Genomic DNA, 13,524 nt, shown 5'->3' on the forward strand with positions numbered 1-13,524 from the left:
CCTCGCACTGTAGAATTCCCTACCACCATTCAGCCACAAAGCCAGTCTCAGTGCCAGAGACCTGGTGCAGTTTCCCCATTCTCCCCCTCCCCTAACAGTATCCAAAGCTTATTATTGAGGGGAATGGCCACAGAGATGCTCTGCATTGGCTGACTATTCCCTTTCCCTCTCCTGAGAGTCACCTGGGTTTCCACATCTCACACAAAAAATATACCACTATATCTGGGGCCATTCTCAGCACACTAGCTACACAGTAGCAGACAAGGAGAGAACAAAACTCACTGGAAACTTAAAGCCTCTGACTGTTCTGCCCATCCGTTGAACCAAAGCCTGACTACTCTTAACACTGTCCACTCTTACAATGGCTGCCACACTTACATCTAGGTTTTTTAAAATTGGTCTTTGCTGAGTGTAGCTTGTAGCTTGTATGATTGTAGGTTGCTGAAAAGTCCCGAAAGGCCCAGAGCTCTTTTAAACCTTGTGCCACCTCAGCAAAAGAAACGACTGCTTGCGATAATTGCAGCCCGTCTTGGAGATTTTCATTCCCTTTAAGATGGTACTGCAGACGGACAGCAGCGTTTTGTGGGCAGCTCACAAAACTACTAGATGTACTTCTGATTTACAATCACTATAATCTGCAGCCTGTAATTTCCCTTTAAGAAATGTATTTTTGAAAGAGCTATTTTCCAAATTGAAGGATTCAGCAAATTTGACTCTCAAGAATGCAGGTAGGGTCATCGCTGGGGGAAGTTTGCCGGAATAATGAGACTGGGTGACATGCAGACTCATGCCATGCCTCATTCCCATGCCACTGGAATCTTCTGTTCAGATAGGTTGTCTACAGTTCTCACAAACAAGAGAGAATCTGCTGAAGCTGGAAATCCAAGCACACAAAGTGCTGGAGGAACTCAGCAAGCCAGGCTGTATCTACAGGAAAAAGTACCATGGACGTTACGGGCCGAGACCCTTCAGCAGGACACTTCTCTGCTGTTTAGTTGTGTCATGTATGCACTTTCTGACCCGATGTCTACGTGATTGTTTAGTCTACTTTTTCACTCTGTTGGCTTCCTGCACGATATTGACTCATTTCCAGCATGTATTTTTTCTAAACCCCTTCCCAATGCCATGCCAATTCCTCATTCCATCTTCAAAGTTTTATACTCTCCAGTGCTAACAGGTTATTGAATAAATTTTCAGAGTTTTATGAAGAATTGTCAAAGTACATTATAATTTTACCTTATAAGCACGTAAGTGCCTTTTCAAAAAAAGGCACGGCAGCGCCTTCACTTTTTTTTTAGAAGTTTGTGCAGATTGAGCATTTCATCTAAAACTTTGGCAAATTCTGGATGTGTGGTGGAGAGTATCCTGTCTGGTTGCATCATGGCCTGGTAAGCAAGCAGCAATGCTCAATAATGGAAAAGCTTACAAAAGGTCCACAGCTCACTCCATCACAGGCAAAGCCCTCCCCACCATTGAGCACATTTACAAGGAGCACTGCTGCAAGAAAGGAGCATCCATTATCAAAGACCCCCACTTCCAGGCAATGCTCTCTTCTCACTGCTGCCTTTGGGAAGGAGGTACAGGGAGCCTTTGGTCCACACCAGCAAGTTCAGTCATAGTGTCCACCCCTCAACCATCAGACATTTGAACCAGAGGGGATAACTTCACTCACCTCAACACTTAACTAATCACTGAACACAACCTATGGACTCACTTTCAGGGACTCCACAACTCATGTTGTCAGTATTATTTATTTATTATTATTTGTTTTTTTATATTTGCATTTTGTCTTTTGCACTTTGGTTGTTAGTCTTTTGTGTTGTCCCAGTGCTGGTGAAGGATCCTGGCCTGAAGCATCAACTATTTATTCATTTCCATAGATGCTGTCTGGCCTGCTGAGCTCCTCCAGCATTTTGTGTATTGTTTTTCTTTGATTCTATTATACTGTATGCTGAGTCAGTATACAAAGAGGAGGTGCAGTGGCTAACGGACTGGTTCAGAGCCAACAACCTGTCTCTGAATGTGAACAAAACAAAAGAGATGGTTGTTGACTCCAGGAGGACACAGAGCGACTACTCACCGCTGAACATTGACGACTCCGTAGAGATCGTTAAGAGCACTACGTTTCTTGTGTTCACCTAGCGGAGAATCTCACCTGGTCCCTCAACACCAGTTCCATAGCAAAGAAAGCCCAGCAGCCCAACTTTCTGGAAGGCTGAGAAAAGTCCATCTCCCACTCCCCATGCTCACCACATTCTACAGAGGTTGTATTGAGAGCATCCTGAGCAGCTGCATTACTGCCTGGTTTGCACCATCTCAGATCGCAAGACCCTGCAGCGGATAGTAAGGTCAGCTGAGAAGATCATCGGGGTCTCTCTTCCTGCCATTACAGACATTTTGCACCACACGCTGCATCTATCAAGTAAACAGCATTATGAAGGACCCCACGCACCCCTCATACAAACTCTTCTCCCTCCTGCCATCTGGCAAAAGGCACCGAAGCATTCAGGCTCTCACGACCAGACTATGTAACAGTTTCTTCCCTCAAGCCATCAGACTCCTCAATACCCAGAGCCTGGAGTGACACCAACCTACTGCCCTCTACTGTGCCTAATGTCTTGTTTATTATTTATTGTAATGCCTGCACTGTTTTGTGCACTTTATGCGGTCCTGGGTAGGTCTGTAGTCTAGCATAGTTTTTGTGTTGTTTTGCGTAGTTCAGTGTAGTTTTTGTATTGTTTCATGTAGCACCATGGTCCTGAAAAACGCTGTCTCGTTTTTACTGAGTACTGTGCCAGCAGTTATGGTCGAACTGACAATAAAAAGTGACTTGACTTGTTTTCCTTGTTCTGCTGTGAATGACTGCATGAAAATGAATGTCAGGATAGTATATGGTGACATACATAATTAGATAATAAATTTACTTTGAACCTTGGTATCAGATTGCGTAGCTAATTCTGGACTGAAGCTGTTCTCTGATTACTAGCTGAAAGTACTAAGCATTTTTCTTTGTCTCATTTACATGCATTTCCTTGTCAACATCAATCTCAGGATGCAATTTAGAAAAAAATAACTGGCAAATGTTTCATGAGTCTAAAATTGAAATTTTTAAATAGTTAACAAATCTGGGGTATACCCTGTTCCATCAGCAAGACAAAACAGTGGTATTAAAGACAAGAAGGAATAGCTCTTGGCGTTCTCAACATTGGCTTCCAAACACCAGGAAGTCTCAAAATATTAGGTAAACAAGAACAAGGAAAAATGATTACCTTCCACTAATCAGAGTTCCCTCACATTTAACAGTTTTCTTCTCTCGGTTCCTCCATTTCTGCCATATCTGCTCTTAGGACAAAGCTTTTCATTCCTGAACTAACGAGAGGTCCTCCTCCTCCTCCTTCAAAGAAAGGGGCTTTCCTTCCTCACCATCAGTACTGCCCTCATCTGTGTCTCTTCCATTTTGTCTACATCTGCCCTCACCCCATCCTCAAGCCACCCCACCAGGGATAGGGTTCTGTACCACTACACCTGCCTCTGCATCCAGCACATATATCTCTGTAACTTCCGCCATCTCCAATGGGATCCCACCACCAAGCTCATCTTTTTCACCTCACTCCCTTTCTGCAGGGATCGCTCTCTATGTGACTCCCTTCTCCATTAGTCCCTCCCCACTGATCTTCTCTCCCCTCCCCCCCGATACTTATCCTTGCAAGTGGAGAAAGTGCCACGCCTACCCCTATACCTCTTTCCTTACTACCATTCAGGGCTCCAGGCAGTCCTTCCAGATGAGGCAACACCTCACCTGTGAGTCTGTTGGGGACCCCTGATCTACTGTATCTAGTGCTCCAAGTGTGGACACTCTATATATTGGTGAGACCCAATGTAATTTGGGAGACCTCTTCGCTAAGCACCTACTTTCCATCTCCCAAAAAAAGCGTTATCTCCCTGTTGCCACCTATTTCAATTCTGCTCCCCATTCCCATTCCGACATGTTGGTCTATGGCCTCCTGTACTACCATGATGAAGCCACACAGGTTGGAGGAGCAATACTTTGTGTTCCATTTGGGTAGCATGAATGATGGCATGAATATCAATTTCTCGAACTTCCGGTAGTTTCCCCCACCTCCCTCCTTAACCATTCCCATTTCCCCCCTCTCGTCTTACTCCTTACCTCCTCATCAACTCCTTCTGGTGCTCTCCTCCTTTCTTTTTCATGATCTTCTACCCTCTCCTATTAGATTCCCCCTCCTTCAGCCCTTTATCTCTTTCACCAATCAACTTCCCAGCTTTATATTTCAACCCCCCTTCACCTGTCACCTAACACCATGTACTACTTCCTTCCTTCCCCTTACCTTCTTACTTTGACTTCTCATCTTTTTTTCCCAGTCAGTCCTGATGAAGGGTCTTGTCCTGAAATATTGGCTCTTTACCCTTTTCCCTGTATGCTGCCTTGCCTGCTGAGTTCTTCCAATGTTTTATGTGGGTGTTGCTTGGATTTTCAGCACCTACAGATTTTCTCATGTTTGTGACTTAACAGTACTTGAAAGGAGGGCATGTTGTTGAGTTACTAGTATATAAAGGGCTGGGAAAAACTGATATGCATAAACGCTACTAACTTGTGTGGTGACTGTTCAATGCAACTCAAGTATCGCTGAAAATGGACTCGACATTTGAATGCTTATTTAAGATTTGACAGACTAACCTTTATATGAAAACTATTTTCTGTTTAACTAGTAACAGTGTAACTAGAGTAAAATTAGTTTATTATATCAATATGGATGATCATTTAATTTGAAATTATTTAATATTTTAGTGAAAAACCTTACGCGATAAATTTACTTTTTGTTAAATGACAGCCTTTTTATGTACCTGGTTGTCAGTTCACTGAACCAGCATGAATGTAGGATTTCTGAATAGATGCCTGAAGTTGTGTACATTTTGACATTCTGCAAGATTGTTAATGTTTGGAAATTTTGCACATGCAGTTGGTAGCTTGTAGTTCTTGTGTTTTATTTGTTCACAGGGTGTAGATATCACTGGTAAGAACATACAAAAGCAGAGATGATCCATTTGATCGCCAGCACTATTAGAATTCTGTTTATTATCACTGACATATGATGTGAAATCCCTTGTTTTGTGGCAGCAGTACAGTGCAAAGACAAATCTACAAATTACAGAATGATTGCAAAAACAAGTGTTGTTCATGGACCACTCAGAAGTCCGATGGCAGAGGTGAAGAAGCTGTTCGTACAACAATGAGGCTCTTGAACCTTCTCCCTGATGATAGTAATGACTAGAGGGTGAATCCTGGTTGGTAAGCATCCTTAATGATAGATGCTAGCTTCTGAGGCATAGCCTCCTGAAGATGTCCTCTCATGGGGAGGGTTTTGTCCATGATGGAACTAGCTGAGTCTGTAGCTTCTTGCGATCTTGTTCACTGTAACTGTTAACTGATTTTTCTTTGTACAAGGTAACCCTTTCTCTGTTAATATGGGTGATCTTTTTTTTCCACATACCTTCTGCAAACATACAGAACATACACATACCTTATCTCCAAACCAACTTTACTCATTGTTTACGTGTTTTTGTAGGAAATTTCTTACTTCTGTCTACCTGTGTATTATCACCAACTTGGGATATATTACTCGTGGTCCTGATCAGTGGTACTGATGGTGAGAAAATAGGACTACCTGCACTGATTGTTGCACCCGTCTCCCAATCTAGAAGTGATGCTTTTCTGGCTTTTAACTAAAGCTTGAACCAATTATATTGTTCCAGTCCTTTCTTTACAGTGTTACCTTTATCAAATGCCTTCTGAAGGTCCAGTTATACCAAATCCACTGGTTACCACTTCTAATTCAACTTCAGTCCACTTTGATCTGCCAGTCATCATTTTTCATTCATAAATTCACATTGGTTTAATCCTGGAAAAGTTGATTTCATTGCCAGCTGTAATTGTCCATCCTCAAATTGTCAATCTGTTAGGATCGCTTTTGTACCAATGTACCAAAGGAGGAGGAATTTCTTTAGCTAGAGGGTGATGAACCAGTGGAATTCACTCCCCGGAAGTTTTTATGTTTTATTCTTTTACAACATTGGATCACAGTGGATTTAATTTGACTTTTTTTGACACTGATCAACAGAAAAAGACTCTTTGGTGTCAAAGTGATAACAAATCTCTACAAAGTGATCTAAATTAATTACACATATAAAGCACAAAGTAATTGATTGCTTAAGTACTCAGGTCCTTCAAGTCAGTATTTAGTAGAGGCACCTTTGGCAGCAATTACATCCTTGAGCGTGTGTGGCTAGGTCTCTCTCAGCTTTACACATCTGGACACTGCAATTTTTCTCCATCCTTCATTACAAAACTGTTCAAGCTATCAGATTGCTTGGGGATTATCAGTGAATGGCCCTTTTCAAGTTCAGACACACACTCTCAATTGGATTGAGGTCTGAACTCTGATTTAGGCACTCCAGGGCTTTAAATTTGTTGTTTTAACCCATTCCTATGTACCTTTGCCTTGATGCTCCAGGTCATTGTCTTGCTGGAAAATCTTCTTCCAAGTCACAGTTCTTTTGCGGACTGCATTAGGTTTTCCTCCAGGGTTTCCCTGCATTTTGCTGCATTAATATTACCCTTTACCTTCACAAGCCTTCCAGTGCTTACACCAAGCATAGCATTTATTCTGAAGGCCCAAAAGCCCAATTTTGGTTTCAACAGACTATAGAACCTTCTTCCAGTTGTGACTTCTAAAACCAAATGGCTGTACCAGTAATGAATTGGTGTGTCATATTAAAGGGGGCGTATACTTATGCAATCAATTATTTTGTGTTTTATATTTGTAATTAATTTAGATCACTTTGTAGAGATCTGTCTTCACTTTGACACCAAAGAGTCTTTTTCTGTTGATCAATGTCAAATAAAGTCAAATTAAATCCACTGATTCCATGTTGTAAACCAATAAAACATGAAAACTTCCAAGGTGGGTGAATTTTTTTTTATTGGCACTGTAGATTCTTGATTAGTCCAAGTGTCAAGAATATGGAGAGAAGGCAAGAGAATAAGGTTGAGAGGGATAATAAATCAGCCATGATGGAATGGTAGAGCGGACTCAATGGGCTTGAATGGCCTAATTTTGCTCTTGTGCCTTCTGGTCTTATAATGAAAGGACAGCAAATTTCCTTCCCCGAAAGACCACAGTGAAGAGAATGTGTTTTTTTTCCCCATGTCAAAACAGTGGATCATGATTGTCATTGCCCTTTATGGCTTCCTGTCATTTAATTTTCTTGGCCGTTTATTACTGCATAGTCACTCCAGTCATTTTAATTTTCCATAACTGTGTTACACAATGTTTGTTCTCCACTTGCCAATTTAGTCTAGGATTTTTAGTTTCCATTCTACTTGAAGTGATTAATGTGCTTCTATGGGTCAGAAAATTGCATTGTAACTACTAGCTCCAGGTCATACATTTATCGATTGTCCATTAAGTAAACACGCTGCTTCAAATATGGAAGCAGGCCTGTTACATTCTATGTGGAGAACTGGCACAAGGTCACACTTTAATATTGAAAGTTATTTACTGTTTCCATCTATGTGATGTGAGCATCACTGACAAGGTCAGCATGCATTTCCTATCATTAAATTCCCTTGAAGTTAGTGAACCACTATCTTGAACCTTCCCTAAGATGATGGGTTAGGACATTCAATCCTTTCGGCCTGCTTTTTTGGCATTTATTTAGATTTGCCAGAACCCCTACGCACACTTAAGTTTGGTGATGTTTAATTTAAGCAGTGATAATGATGTAAACCAAGTTTTCTAAACTTCATTGGTTGTTTGTGAGTTGTTAGATGACCTGAGGCCTCTCAATAATGGATCTAAGACTTGAATTTAATAATGAGACTTGATGTTAACTGAATTTCAACTGTTGTAACACGTGCTCCTGTATTCTGCATAGTTGTTAGGTAGTTTATGAACCCATTCTTGTTCAGTGTTTTTCTTTTAATGGACACATGAACAGAGACTTCAGCAAGTTCTAGAGATTTCTGGAGGTCTTTTGCTGTTACCCTTGAATTCTTTTTCACCTTTTTCAGCATTGCACGTTGTGCTCTTCATGTGATCTTTGCAGAACGCTCACTTTTGGGGAGAGCAGCAACAGTACTGAGTTTCCTTCATCCGTAGACAATTTCTCTTATTGTGGACTGATGAACTCTCAGTTCTTTAGAAATGCTTTTGTAATCTTTTGCAGCTTGATGCATCCCTAAAATTCTTCTAAGGTCCTCTGGAAGCTGTTTTGATCGAGGCATGGTGCACGTAAACAAATCTTTCTTTTTGTTCACTAACCTGAGGTTGAGGGTTAATAGCTGTTCCTCAGCCTGGTGATCTGGGACCCAAGGGTCCTGTACTTCCTTTCCAGAGGCAGCACTGAAAAGAGACCATGGCCTGGATGGTGATGGATGCGTGCTGACCTTTTATGGCAATGCTCGATGTAAATGTGTTCAGTTGTGTGGAGGACCTGCCAGTGATGAACTGGGCTTTATCAGCCACTTTTTGTAGACTTTTACATTCCTAGGCATTGGTATTTCTATACCAGGCATGTTGCGACCAGTCAGATACTTTTCACTGTGTGTCTGTAGAAGTTTTAGATGAATGCCAAATATGTGGAAACTTCTAAGAAAGTAGAGGCACTGTGGTGATTTTTTTTGTGATGGCACTTGTGTGCTGGACCCAGCAGAGGTCCTCTGTTATGATAACTCCAAGGAATTAAAGTTATAGACCCTCTCCAACTCCAGTCCTCTAGTAAGGACTTCTTCCTTCTGTAGCTGATAATCAGCTCTTTTTGGTTTTGCTGGCATTGAGTGAGAGGTTGTTGTGCATTTGACCAGATTTTTAATCCCCTCTTATATTGCCTTTTAAAAGTATTCAGCCCCTACAATTATTTTCACATTTTGTTGTCCCATTTTCTAAATTTAATATATTTTGTAGTAGGAATTTTTGAGCTGATCTACAAACTATTATGCATAATGTCAAATCAAAAGAGAAATTCCAAAACCTGTCAACAATTTACTAAAATTTAAAAACCAGAATTGAGACTGAAGAAGTGTTCACCTCCTTTGTAATTACTACGCCAGCTTTGCTCAGTATCAATATATTATCTTACCAACTCATCCAATTTGTTTATGTAGAAAATTGGAGGATCACCTGGTTTTCAATGCATTAATAAGAATACTGTAAGTACCCCCTCTCTGTATGGTTCAAAAGCATGGTGGATTTTCAACAGACCAAACCAATATAAAGAAAAAAGACCATTCAAGATAAGTCAGGGGAATAACTCTGAACAGCAAAGATTTTGCTTCCTCATACTTTTGGGTGTATCTTATCAATTTTGAGCTACTAATCTTGAAAATCACCATGGAATTTCCCTATCATGCACCATTTAAAAAAAAAATCTATATTTGTTATTTCAATTCATAATTCAAGTCAGAATAACTGGTGCCAAGACTAAGGAAGGCATTTTTGTTGGTTTACAAATCAAACAGGTCATCAGTGGTGGGCACTTTGTAGAACTCCTAGTGGGATCGGAGAAAATTACATGGAAAGCATTCAAGAATATTGTTGAAAATTTTCTTGGCACCTACAGAAGAATACCAAACTACACGCAGCTGGTTGACAACATGCTTCAAACATACAAAACCATGAAGTGCAGCATGTCAGTAAAGATTAATTTTCTGCATTCCTATTTAGACTTCTTCCCTGCAATTCTTGACATTGTCAGTGGCGAGCTTATTGAAAGGCTTCACCAGGAAATGGTCATGGAGAAATTGTATCAGGGCAATTGGAATCCATCAATGCTGGCTGATTATTTTTGGACACTTAAGCGAGAAGCCCCAGACACTGAGTCCAAATCAAAATCAGCAAAACATTTTTAACTTAGCTGAACTATTGCAAAGCATCAGCTCCATTGTGCAACTAAATGCATCTATTCCAAAAAGACTACTGGCTGTAAAAACTACAAGAGGTGGTTCAACTAAGTACTGAGCAAAGGGAGATGAATACTTTTGTATTGCTGACATATAATTTTTCGAATTTTTAGTGTTTCATGCTTTACAATTTTCCTTTTTTTAAACTATACTGTGAAAAAAGGAGCATGTGATTAACAAATAAACATTCTCAGTTAAGTTGATTAAAAATTCCTGGTTATATTGCTCACTTGTGTGAACAAAGGGTTGAGGGCTGAATACTTTTTCAAGGCTCTATGTATGCCATTCGTCACCGTCTTTCATTCGGCCAACAACAGTGGTGTCAAAAAACAAACTTAAAATTTGGCATTGGAACTGTACTCAATTATGTATTCATGGATATAAAGCACGTAGTGTAGGGGGCAGAGCACTCAGTACTGATGGATATTGAGGAGGAGATGTTGTTGCCAATCTGATCTGAATGGAGTCTGCAACTGAGAAAACCAAGGGTGCAGTTACACAAGGAGGTATTGAGGCCTAGGTCTTGAAGCCTGTTAAATAGTTTTGAGGAGATGTTCGTGTTGAAATCTGAGCTATAGTCAATGACTAACATCCTGATGTATGCATCCTCACAGTCCAGGTGTTCCAGAGCTGAGAGTAGAGCCAATGAAATGGCATCTGCTGTGACCTGTTATGACAGCAGGCAAATTTTAGTGGATCCAGGTCACTCCTCGGGCAGGAGGTGATGTGCTTCATCACCAGCTTCTTAAAACACCATCACTGTGAATGCAAGTGCTTCTGGATGATGGCCATTGAGACAGGTTACTACTACTTCATGGGTAGCTGTATAATTGAAGCCTGCTTGAAGCAGGTGGTACCTCAGACTGCCGAGGTGAGAGGTTAAGGATGTCAGGAAACTCTCCAGTCAGTTGATTAGCACTGGACTTCAGTACTCTGTCCAGTATGCCATCTGGCCAGATGCCTTCCGTAGATTTACTCTCCTAAAGGATGCTCAGGTTGGCTCAGGCTGAAATCTCAGGACCATCGGGGCCTTTGGGTGTTCATGAAAGTGCCCCCATGTTCTGTTAGTCAAAGCGAGTGTAAAAGGCACTGAGCTCATCTGGGAGCAAAAATCTTGTCATTTATGTTACTTGTTTTTGCTTTTTAAGAGGTGATGACATTCAAGCCCTGCCACAACCATTGAGCATCCTTTTGTGATTCAAGTTTTAGTCCTGAATTGCCACTTTGTGAGCTGGCTTTCCAGAGGTCTTACCTGGACTTCTTGTCCTTTCCTGAATTGGCAGTCCTGAATGCCACAGATCTTGCCATAGCAGATTGTGAATCTAGGTCAAGGATTGGGAAGTTTTGAGGATCCAGCAGAAATCAACTAAAGCACGTAATAAACACTTTTTTTGGATATATAAATAGGAAGAATGTAGCTAAAGCAGGTGTGATCTCCGGAAACAAAGCAGATATGTTGAATCAGTTATATACATCAGCCTGCACCACAGAAATGCTGCAAATATTCTGAAAAAATGCACTAGCTAATTCCAAATGCTGGAGAAGCTTGTGATAATCCCATCACAAGGGATAGAGTATTAGAAAAACACACAGCATTAAGATGCTGGGATCCTGCGGCCTGCAGAACAAAGTTTTAATGGAAGTTTCTACAGGGAAAGTAGAAAGTAGGCCCATTGGTTAAAATTTTCCAAAACCCGACAAAGTGTGTCAGAAGATTAGAAAACACGCATTGTGTCTCTTTTCTTCAAGAATGAATTAAAATGAGACAATGACCTGCAGGATAGTTAGTTTAATATTGTCGGCAAGACGTCAGAGTCATTGATTAAAGACAAAATAACTAATTAGGAAATCTTAATATAATTAAACCTTATCAGTGTTTTAAGGTAAGTAAAGTTTAACAAATTTGCCTGAATGAAGATGTGAGAATTGATAGAGGGGAACGTAGATGTTATTTCCAAAACACATTTGACACAGTGCCACATAAGAGACTAGTGCAAAAATGATGATAACAAGGTATAGGAGGAGCTGTTATCATGGATTTAAAACTGATGATTTCCTAGAAGAGAGATTTGGAATAAATGGGGCTTTTTTGAACTGTAAGTTTGTAATTAACTTAGTATCACAGGGAATAATTCACTTCCTAGAAGGGAACATGCTAAGATTTCCAAGTTTGCTGTTGATACAAAAATAGGAGGATAATTTATGGTGATGAGGACATGATTCTGCAAAGAAGTATTGATTAAATCATTGAGCAAAAACCAGCAAAAGGAATTTAATGTGAGAAGGGGAGATCATGCACTTCAGTAGGAGGAATCGAAATGTGATTATCTAAATGCAAATGAGTTCTTGTGTATGAATTGCAAAGTTAACAGGCAGGTCCAGCAAGCAATTAAAACAAATAGTATGTTGGCCCTTAATATAAAGTGGTTGGACCTTAAGAATGTGGAGATTTTGTTCTATTTGTACAGTGTGTTCTTGAGACTGCATCTGGAATACTGTCTGTTGTTTTGGTCCCCTTATCGAACAAGGAGATATAATAGTATTGGAGTCGGTCCACAGGAGATTCATCAGGCTAATTCCTGGGGCGAGAGTGTTTTCCTATCATGAGACTAGATAGGTTGGGCCTGTATTGCTTGTCATATAGTAGAATTAGGGGTAACCTTATACAAAAACACAAAATCCAAGGGTATTTGATAGGGTAGATGTTTTCAATATAGGAAGAATCATAAACAGGAGGGCATAGCTACAAAATAAAGATGATTTAAAACTCATTTGTTAGTGGCTGGTAAATCTTTGGAATTCCTTGCTCTCCTAGAGAGTGGTGGAGGCTGGATCATCAAAATATTTGAAGTAAAGTCAAATATTTTGCATTGTGTAGGAAATTGTTTCACAAATTTCACTGAGATATTTTTGAAGGGGTTACCAAGAGATTAATGAGGGCAGGGTGGTAGATGTAGTCTCTGTGGACTTTAGCAAGGCTTTTGACAAGCTCCCTCATGGTAGGATGGTCTGGAAATTTAGAACATAAGATTCAGGATGAGCTAGCCAATCGTATACAAACCTGGTTTGGTGGAAGGAGGCAGAGGATGGTCATGGCATGCTGAAGGGATTGCTGCTGCATCCGTTGTTATTTGTCATCCATATTTACACTTGGCAATTTGGATGAGAAAGTTGTTAAGTGTGAAGTTTATGGAGAACTGGCAAAGAAGAGTTGAGCCCAGCAAAGGTGATTTATTGCTTTGAATGGCAGAGCAGTCCTTAAGAAGACTGTTTTTTCACCACCTGTTGTGAAGTGAAAGAGATTCAGTGAAAGACTATTAACAAAGCATATTGAACTGGACGCATTTTACGAACCCGTATGTCTGTGGGATCGGGACTGAAGGGTGAGCTGTGGACACCTGAGGAACCAATGTTGACAGTGACCGATAAGTAGGGATACGGGCCAGCAGGGATCACTCAGCTATCCAGTTGACTGGGACCCAGCGTGATAGCCAACCAATCAGAACAACGAGACAAACCAATATAAATGGAAGCACTTGGCAGAA

The 13,524-nt window shown here is 40.6% G+C and overlaps 1 protein-coding gene across 6 annotated transcripts in view; it reads left to right on the forward strand.

The window, feature by feature from the left end:
• The window catches only part of ptpn4a (protein tyrosine phosphatase non-receptor type 4a), a 231,415-nt gene that overhangs the window by 82,092 nt on the left and 135,799 nt on the right, over positions 1–13,524 (forward strand). The gene's annotated exons all lie outside the window — the stretch shown is intronic.

The sequence above is a fragment of the Mobula hypostoma genome, chromosome 5 (genome assembly GCF_963921235.1).
Source record: "Mobula hypostoma chromosome 5, sMobHyp1.1, whole genome shotgun sequence".
Lineage (NCBI taxonomy): Eukaryota > Metazoa > Chordata > Chondrichthyes > Myliobatiformes > Myliobatidae > Mobula > Mobula hypostoma.